The following is a 10212-nucleotide window of genomic DNA, read 5'->3' on the forward strand; positions in this document are numbered from 1 at the left end:
TAGATCCTCATTATGTCTCCTTCCTTCCTGCTAAGCCAGATGGAATTTCCAGGATCCTTTGCGGGAGGAGAGGAGGATACTAAACCACCAGCAAAGCTAAGACATCTCCCACCAATAGAAGTTATAAGGCTCCTGAAGAGGTTTCCTAACCTATAAAATATCCCTGATGAGCTCAAACCCAACCCTCCATCAGAGCTGAGGAAGATAAGACAAGTAGCAAAGTATGCTCTATTAGAATCTCTGCGCATTCTGGAGCAGAAGAGGCAGCTCTCTCTGCCTTGGGAGGTCCCCTGCATGCTTCTGGTCTCACTTTTCCCAGTTGGTCTTCCAGGCCCTAGGAAATCATGAGCCCTTGTCTTTGGGTATTCACCTGTGACACAGAGAAGGAATGGAATTTCCAAGAGGCTACACAAAGTGCAAACCCAAACACACGCTGCCTCTACCCTTGGTGTCAGGCAGTCACAAAATACCAGGCCCTGCTTGCTAAAGGGAAAATACAGGTATGAACATCACCCCACTCACAAATAGGGGGGTCAAAGAAGGGCTGATTTATCCTTTCTCTCTTGAAAATAACCCCCTCTCTGTCACATGAAAGGTGGTCCATTGTGCCTCCATGGCTAAAACCAGGAGGGCATCATAAGGTACATCCCAGAGCACTGAGCACACATTAGTCCATTTAATCCTCTACAACCACTTAAGAACTACACAATTGTTATCCTCATTTTATGGACTTGTCCAATATCATATGATCCCATTAGTGGTGAGGCTAGGATTCCAGCATAGATCTCTGCTCTTCACCACTAAATTATAAAACCTGGCAGAGCACAGAAGAGTCACTGGTGAAGCAACTGTTTGGGCCCAGACTCAGCTAAATAAGGTTCATCCTCTATATCCATGTGGGATTGGATTCAGCATGTCTCCCAGATACCAAAATGCATGGATATTCAAGTCCCTTATATAAAATTACACTGTTTGCCTATAGGCACATCCCCCATGTACTTTAAATCAGCTCTACATTACTTCAAATACCTAATATGATGTAAATTTTATGTAAATAGTTCTTTTGCTGTATTGTTAGGGTAGTAATGACAGGGGGAAAAACTCTAGACATGTTCAGCACAAATGCAAATTTTTCCCAAATATTTTCCACCTGCCTTTGAGTTAAATCCATGAATTCTGAACCCACAGATATGAAGATCCAAGTGCGTGGCTCTTTTATGTCCTGAAGCAAAGCCTCTGATGATGGTCCCTGGGGGGGGGACTGGACGACTGAGATAGGCTGTTACTTCTGAGGTGCTTTCCTTCTGACACTGTCACTACTCCCTGGTTTACATTTTGTAAAGTTAATAATCAGGATAATGAATTTGGGGGCTTTTCTGTTTTGAATGCTATTTTAAAGAATACGAGCTCTAGGAACTATCGATTGTTCTATAATAGGTTTCTCTACACATTTCTCAAAAGGTTCTAAAAAAAAGTTGAGTGCATGACATGTCTTTTTCTCTTGTCACATAAAATCTCTCTAAAATGATCTGTCATTTCCATGCCCCTTAGATTTGCAGCCTCTCCTTTAAAAAAAAGAAGAAAAAAAAAAAAAAGCAAGGCCTCTTTTGCAAAGGGCAGCTCAAATTTCAAAAATATACCATGAAGACATGTATTCTGCACCCTGGGTGAAGGCTCTGGTTTAATGAGTCAGTCCATTTGTACCAGCAGGCCCTGGGCAGAGATTGGGGGTACTGGGGCAGCTCCAACCCAGCCAGCCTCCATCCCAGCCCCCAGCCTTTGTTCCACCAGTTGACACTAACTACAAATGACTGCGAATTATAGTGCTTCCCACTGAAGAAACTGTCCTTAATGAAAAAAAATTATTCTTTATTCCCTTTGAGATAGTGCCTTCCCATTTTAAAGCTACTAGGTTAAAGGATGCTAACAAGACCAATGCCATCACTAAGCAATGTTAATTAAACTTGAATTAAACTACTAATTAAGGGCAAACCCAGGAAAACAAAACTTTATTTATCCAAGTTGAAATCTATGTGTGAATTTCAAGTTGAATTCACGGCATGTAGCCTCTCAACTGTGAGTCACAGTGCAATGGAGGTAAGTGCTTATTAAGGACAAGCTGCACCCATGGTGCCACTCAGGGCAGCCAAATCCCAACATTCCCTTCAGGGGCGACATTTCAAGCTGCGAGGATAACATATTAAAATAGCCTCCACTTTCATAAATTCAGCCTTGTCAGTATTTGTGAACACTGAATTCTGAAAATCACATCATAAATAAAAATTTAACAAGCTGCCACCTCTTCTTTAAACTCAGCCGTACACCATAAAAAAAGTATGAGGTTACATCTTTCCAAGATGGGCCCCATCTCCAGGACTGAGCAAGCCCTAGTAGATCAAAGAGGAAGGTGTTATGATCCCAAGAGGCCTGGGAAGTCTTTTCTACTGGCCTTAAGAAGCCTCCATATCTTATAATTCCCCCAGTTTTGCCTTTAAAATGAAACCTAGAAGCTGACAGCAACACATAGTCAGAGGCAAAGTGAAAGTTGGCAGAATAACCATTCCCATGTGCTCCTAGTGCCCAGGTGTAATCCCAGAGACCTCATTCCCCTTCCAGCTGTCCCCGTTCAGTTAATCGTGACTCAGAGCCTCAGGGAGGGGCCAGGGTGCACCTGGACACTCACTAAAGAAGCTGCAACATTGCGTGTAGTAGCTAGAATTCTCTGGAGGGGCTGAATTAATAGGCAATACATGCATAATTATGCAATGGGATCTACCAGGTAGGCTGACAGGCTGGAGACTCCATAACGGCTATCTCTGTGCAAGAGTCAGATGATCCAGCAGCTGCTTAGTCCAAGAAGGTGGAAACCACAGATGAGAAGGATCAAGGATGCAGCCCCACGTAAAACTGAAGGTCCTGAAGCTCACTGTAGAGTCTCCAAGATGAGCCTACATAGGAGGCTAAAGAAACAAGACCAGTGTCAAAAGCAAGGGCAGCAAAGGACGCACCCTTTGCTGCCCTTGCTTTTGAGAAGACTGGAGCTCTTCAAAACAAACGCATTTCTTCTTTCAAGTTATTCCATCCAGGCTATAAGCCTGTTGGTTGGTGCCACCCACAACCAGGGTGGATCCTCCCCCTCAGTTTTCTGGCCTTCATGTTGGTCATTCACGGACATCTGGAGCTGAGCTTTACTAATCTGCTAGGCAGCCCTTACTCCATCCAAGCTGATGTACCATACTGACAGCAAAATGATTTAGCTTTCTGTCAGTTTAAAACAAACCTGATCTAGTCAATTTATAAAGAGAAAATGTGATGAAGGCTCACTGTTTTGGAGGTTTCAATCCGTAATCAATTGGCTGATTATTCCTTTTAGGTTCATGGCAAGACAGCACATCATGGCAGGATCACAGGATGGAAAAAAAAATCATTAAAATTATGGCTAAAGAGCAAAAAGGGCAAGGGATAAGGTTCCACAGTCTCCTTCCTGGGCATACCTCCCATAACCTGAAGAGTCACACTGAATCCTGCATCCTAAAGGTGATTACCTAAAGGTGGCTACCACCACCCAAAAGCACCACGCTGAGGAGCAAGCCCTTGCCACACAGACCTTTGGGTGACTATGGAAGACACAGACTGCATCCATTCATTCTCTCCACACTGACTGAGTGAGGAAATACTGCATACAGCATAAGATTCGTGAGTAGCGTGAAGATCCAAGCCAGCTCTTGCAGATTCTCTTGGAAAATTCCTGGTAAGAACATGAAAGGAAAGGAGCAAGCCAGCCTCCTTTTGTCCCTTGAGGCTGTCACCTTTGTTCCTCTCCCTTCTCCTCAGCGACACACACCTCTTGCTCTCCTGCCCCTCAGACCTGCTTGAAGGAAAGCACTTCCACTGGGAGCTCTCCATGCACCAATTCATTTTACATCCACCTCAACTGTGTATGGTAGGTGGGAGCCACAGGTGCCCTTGTGCTTCAGAACAGCCTTGGCAGAGAAGCCAGCATGAGCCTGAAGAACCTTCTGCCTTACAGCAGCAACAGCAAGCTCACAGTGGTCTTATGAGCCCTGTACCATTTTCTGCATGACTGACCTGACATACCTCATATAATCAATTTATAAAGAGAAAAGGTTTTGACTTTTTCTGACCTCAACTCCCCACCTCGCTTCACTCCCAGAATATGCAGGCATATGCAGGCAGGTTTCCTCTTTGGGGTCCTTGCACCAGCTGCTCCCCCACAGCAGCAAGGGGCCCTTTCCTGCCTCCTCTAAGTCTTTACACAAGGGCACTCTTGGTGCTGATGCTTTGGACCCTATGTCCTCCAAAGGCTCACCGTGGAAGGCGTAATCACCTGCTATCAGGATAGTGGTGGGGCTATCAGGAAGGCAGCTAGACCCTTAGGAGGCAAGGCCTAGTTGGAAGAAGTTAGATTGTGCTCTTGAAGAGGATCCCGTGCTCCTTCCTCTCACCCCTTCTTCTTGACTCGCCTCTCCTCGCATCTCCTCTCTCTCTCTGTCTCTGTCTGTCTCTCTCTCTCTCTCTCTCTCTCTCTCTCTCTCTCTCTCTCTCTCTCTCTCCCCCCTTTCTCTTTCCCCTTTTCTTTCTCTATCCTTCCCAGCAACCATGTAGACCTCATTTGCCACATGTCCACACCACCACGCACTGTCTCACAGGTGCAAAGTCAGCAGGGCCAAGCATGAATTAAAGCTCTGCAACTATGATGCAAAATAAACCTTTCCTTCTTTAAACTGATTTATCTCAGGTATGTCATCACAGCAATGGAAATGTTAACATGCTCAGTAAGGCTTTCCTCAGCCTCTTCATTTGAAACAACGACAGCAATCCCCCAACCTTCCCTACACACACACACACACACACACACACACACTATCTCCCCATCTGACTTTCCTAATTAATTTTTCCATAGAAATCATTGATATCTTTAACATAATCTGATTACGAGTTTTATTTATTTTCTTTTCCCCACTCCTAATTATAACTTAGGGGCATTTGTCCATTTAGTTAACTACAGAACCTAGTCCTTAAAAACGAACTCAAACATGGTGTCACTAAGTGAATATTTCTTGAATTAATAATCACAGGAACAGCTTGCTTAAAACAGGTTTCCTTCATGATTCTATGGCTTCCTACTGCCTTTCTCCTGGGACACAATGTGGAAGGGCTTCAGTTAGGCAGTCGGTCAGAATGGGGTGCCCATTCCCTTCCCTTCTATCACACCTTCATGTTGCCCCATTTTTCTTTGTGTGAGTAGAGAGAATCCATGTGAAAAAGACAGGACAGCTGCAGGGCTCTGGGAAACTACTGTAGCCTCTCTACAGAAGCCATTTACAATTTTGTGCAATTTAAGAGACCAGAGAGATCCTTGTCCAGATTCAGTCTCTCTTTGCTCCCTTTGATCCTTCGCAAGGAGTGGAGCTGGTTCCCAGACACAGCAGGGCCTCAAACACTGTTCTGGTTTTCCCCTTTATTTTGTAAGCATATGGTATTTCAGTTTATCAGTCCAGGAAGATACCAGAGCTAGTGCTGCTACGGCTGAGCCCCAACCCAGACCCCAGAGCAGGACACATATGCCAGCATTCCAGACCAGACCCTATGGCTGCTCAGTGAACACTCCCTGTTACAGAGGCTGGAGCCCCAACCACAAGGCAAATCCACATGCTGCTGCTAGCTGGAGCAATGGCGGCAAGGCCAAGGCCCCCTCCAGGTGTGTGGGAAGATGCTGACCTCTGAGGATCACCAGGGAAATCCCAGTCAATGCCACCATGAGACATCACCCGACACCTACTAGAACCGTTACTTTAAAAAGTTAAAATATGGGGGGGCCTGGCTCTAGCTCAGTTCTTTAAGTGGCTGCTTTCACAAAGCTGTCAGTCAGCCTCAGGTTGCTGCAGTTCGAATCTCACAACTCTCATGCTGTCCAAAAGTGCCCTGACGGCATTCAAGGAACTAAAAAAAAAAAAACAAAAACATTTTGAGTTTACACACCTATAATATTCAACAACGGAGCTTAAAAAAAAAAATTGGGGTATAACTATGAATGTCCATTTTGTATCTGTGTATTCAAAGTGGTTGGGATAGATATATAGTTGCATTCTCTTAATGAATAGAATGATTTTTTCTAATGGTGTTTGTAAGTAGGATCACAAGTCTGCATCTTGTACAGCAATTAACCACTAAGAAGAATATATGCAGTGTATTATTTGTTGAAACTGTACTTTCGATTTGATTTGAAACTGTCTCATTGCTATATGTTTATCAATAAAACTTTGAAAAGAAAAAAAAATAAAAAAAAAGTTAAAATATAAAATGCCACATGATGTCTCTGATATGAGAAATCCAAATTAAAAATAAAGACCAAAATAAAAGGTAGGAAAAAAGAACATCACTGGACTATCCTGCTACAATGCTGTGTATGGTTGGATTTCTAGATTTCTATGTAAAAATATGCAATTGTTTATTCATATTTTTTAATATTTTTCATTTTTTTAATTTTTTCTCCATATTCCGTAGGGACTTAAAGTTTGACATATCAATACTTGATGGAAAGTACCTGTTCCATGTTATGCCTAGGATGTTTGATATTCAGGCAGATAGTTAAACCCAACTGCAAATGTTGTAGGGTAATAATAAGCTTGTCTTCTGGAGGGTTAACAATCTAAGTTGGCAGACCAAAAATTAGAGAAATAGAAGGGCTGCAAGTACAGCCAACATTTTGATCCTAGCCTTTCAAGGTCAGTAAAGACTCAAGACATAGGAGAACCTATACTGTAACATCATGTAACTCAGTTGTGTCCCAAATTTTCTGATCAAGGAGATTATGGGGCCACAGAGCAATGTGATTGATGATGTAGAGTGTGCCTAAGGAGAGTCACATGGAGAGAAAACATTCTCTCAGGCTTTCACAGAGAGCAAATTGGTCAAGTGATGGTCATGATTCATCCACATGGCTGACACTCACAAAGGATCTGCAAACTGCAGCACAGGGTTTCAGAGTAAATCCTGAGGGGACTTGACTGGCCTTATCAGATATAAAAGTTACAGGGGTGGAGGAGATGGCTCAGTGGAATAAGCGCTTCCCTGGCAAGCACAAGGGCCTGAGTTCAATCGCTGGTTCCGCCAAAAAAATTAAAAAAAAAAAGATATAAAAGTTACATTTCTTCTTATATAGGCCTTGCTTTATCTTAGTCTTAACCATCCAGCAGAAAAGTATACAAACAAGGTATATAAAGTAAAGCCATATTAATATGCTGAGCTGTGAAAGGCTCAAGTCAACAACTTCTGACATTGCCAGTCCTGCGGATAACCTACTACTATTGTGGACTGCTGGACTGTGTTCGATTGTTTTGCTGAATTCACGCACCTACAGTATTTAGATGGCAATGGAATACACATCTCTGACAGGACTAAACAAAAAAAGGGGATACAAAGGAAGGACCATTTTGCACCTGTATATACAGAATAGTTAGGATAGATATACAGCTACTTTCTCTTAATTCAATGAGAATAAAGATTTGTACTAATAGTGTTTGGACAGGATATTATGTTTGCATCTTGTACTATGGATAACCACTAAGAAGATAACAATGTACAATGTATTAATTATTGAAACTGTCCAATTAAGCAGTCTTGAAACTGTCTCATTGCTATTTGTTTCTCAATAAAATTCATTTAAAAAAAAAAAGGTAGGGGCTGGAGAGATGGCTCAGTGGAATAAGCACTTCCCTGGCAAGCGCAAGAGCCTGAGTTCAATCCCCGGTTCTGCCAAAAATAAAAAATAAAAAATAAAAAAATAATAATAATAAAATAAAAGGTAGGTAATAGGAAGTAGGAAGATAGGTTTTTTTTCCAATGAGAAAGAGATCAAGAGTTAGAGGGAAGAAGAAGAAAGGGAAAGGAAAGAAGATGAACAAAGGAACTAAGATGTGTTATATGCACGCACCAGCTCCCCACGAGGAATGTAAACATTATGGACTGCAAACATAAACTAATAGAAATAAAAATAAAAATTGCAAGTATTCACCATCCAGAAGCAGCTGCCCGGCTCCTTCTCGAATCTCTGTCTTCAGGTCCCCTGCCTTGCTCCGGCCTCCCCCATGTCCATCGGGGTTTCCCAGAAGCCCTACAAGGTGTCCACCTCTGGGCTTTAGAAGCCTCTGCCACACCGGCAGGCCAGTTTCCCGCATTCACTCCTCCAGCTTCTCCTACGTGGGCAGCAGCACTGCTTCCTCGGCAGCCTGGGGCTGGGTGCCTATGCCGGGGCTGGAGGTATGAGGAGCATCACAGTCGTCCAGGTGAGCTAGATCCTGCTGAACCCCCTGAACCTGGAGGTGGATGCTAGGCCTTTGCAAAAGGGATGGAGCTGGTTCCAGGGGTGGAATGTGTTCCCAGGCACATTCAGGAGAAGGAGCAGATCAAGCTCCTCAACAAGTTCTCCTCCTTCAACGACAAGGTGCGGTTTCTGAAGCAGGAGAATAATATGCTGGAGACTAAATGGAGCCTCCTACAGCAGTAGATGTCCTGGAGCAACACAGGCATGTTCAAAAGCTACATCAACAACTCCTGTGGCAGCTGGACACCCTGGGTCAGGAGAAACTGACGCTGGAGGCTGAGCTCAGCAATATGCAGGGACTGGCAGAGGACTTCAAGAATAAAACTGAAGTTGAGATCAACAATCATACAGAGACGAATGAATTGGTTCTCATCAAGAGAATGTGGATGAAGCTTACAAGCAAGGTAGAGCTCAAGTCTCACCTAGAAGGACTGACTGACAGGATCAACTGCCTCAGGCAGCTATAGGAAGAGGATATATGCTAAAGAGATAGCTTGGCAGTCTATGCGTCTGCCTGAAAAGTACAAGCACCCAGCTTCAATCGCCAGTACCACAAGCAGGGCCAGCCCCAGAACCCCAGGTGCACTGTACCAGCCATTAAAACCAAGTGTAGTGGCACACACCTGTAATCCCAGTGCTGAGGAGGTTGAGACAGGAGGATCACTACAATTCCAAGCTGCACAGCAAGACCCTGTACCAAATGAATAAATAAAAGATTTTTTTAAAAAAGAAGAAGGGGCTGGTGAGATGGCTCAGTGGTCTAAAGCACCTACTTAGAACAAGCTTAGCTAAAGCACAGGGACCGCGGTTCAATCCCCCAGCACCACATGCCAACCAGCCCCGCCCCCTGGTGGGCTGAGCTGGCCGCACACACACACACAAATAAATAAAATTAAAAAAAAAAAAAAAAAGAAGAGCTACATGAACTGCAGTCTCAGATCTCAGACATATATGTAATGCTGTCTGTGGACAACAGCCACTCCCTGGACCTGGACGGCATCATCGCAGAGGTCAACACCCTGAATGAGGATATTGCCACCTGCAGCAAATCTGAGGCCGAGAGCATGTACCAGATCAAGTGTGAAGAGCTTCAGGCTCTGGCTGGGAAGCACAGGGGTGACCTCTGCCGCACAAAGTACAAGATCTCTGAGATGAACCGCAGTATCAGGCACCTCGAGGCCCTCGAAGGCCAGAAAGCCTCCCTGACTGCTGCCATCACTGATGGTGAGCAGCGAGGGGAGATGGCCACTGAGGACGCCAATGCCAGGCTGGCCCAGCTGGAAGCCACTCTGCAGAAGGCCAAGCAGAACATAGCCCAGCAGCTGCGTGAGTAACATGAATGGCAAGCCACCTATCTATCACTAGCTGCTGGAAGAGGAGGAGAACAGGCTGGAGGCTGGGATGAAGAATGGGAGCATTCAAAACAAAACATCAAATTAAAATAACACGTATTGGTGGAAGTATAGAGAGAAGGAACTCTAGCGTGGTGGTAGTGGGATTTGTATGTGTAACACTATGGGAAACTGCATGGAAGGAAGATCTTCAAAAATTTTAAAATGAAACTACCCAAGATCTGCAGTCTCAGTTCTGAGTATATATCATTTTTTTTTTCCAGAACCAGGGATTGAACTCAGGCCCTTGCGCTTGCCAGGGAAGTGCTTATTCCACTGAGCCATCTCCCCAGCCCCGAGTACATATCTAAAGTGAAGTAAATCAGTACGCAGAGAAGATGTTGGTAGTTCCCTGTCCACTGCAGCACTGTTCACAAAAGCCAAGATGTGGAAATAACCTAAACCTAAACATTCATTACTTGATTAACAAATAAATAGAGATAGCTAGATATACAATGGGCTTTTTGATATACA

General features: G+C 44.1%; 1 pseudogene; it reads left to right on the top strand.

Annotated features, from left to right (window-relative positions):
- Positions 1-9681, top strand: part of LOC101562747 — an 18720-nt pseudogene extending 9039 nt beyond the window's left edge.
- The last annotated feature ends 531 nt before the right edge of the window (positions 9682-10212 follow it).

Source organism: Octodon degus, unplaced genomic scaffold (genome assembly GCF_000260255.1).
Source record: "Octodon degus isolate 3935 unplaced genomic scaffold, OctDeg1.0 scaffold00096, whole genome shotgun sequence".
Taxonomy (NCBI): domain Eukaryota; kingdom Metazoa; phylum Chordata; class Mammalia; order Rodentia; family Octodontidae; genus Octodon; species Octodon degus.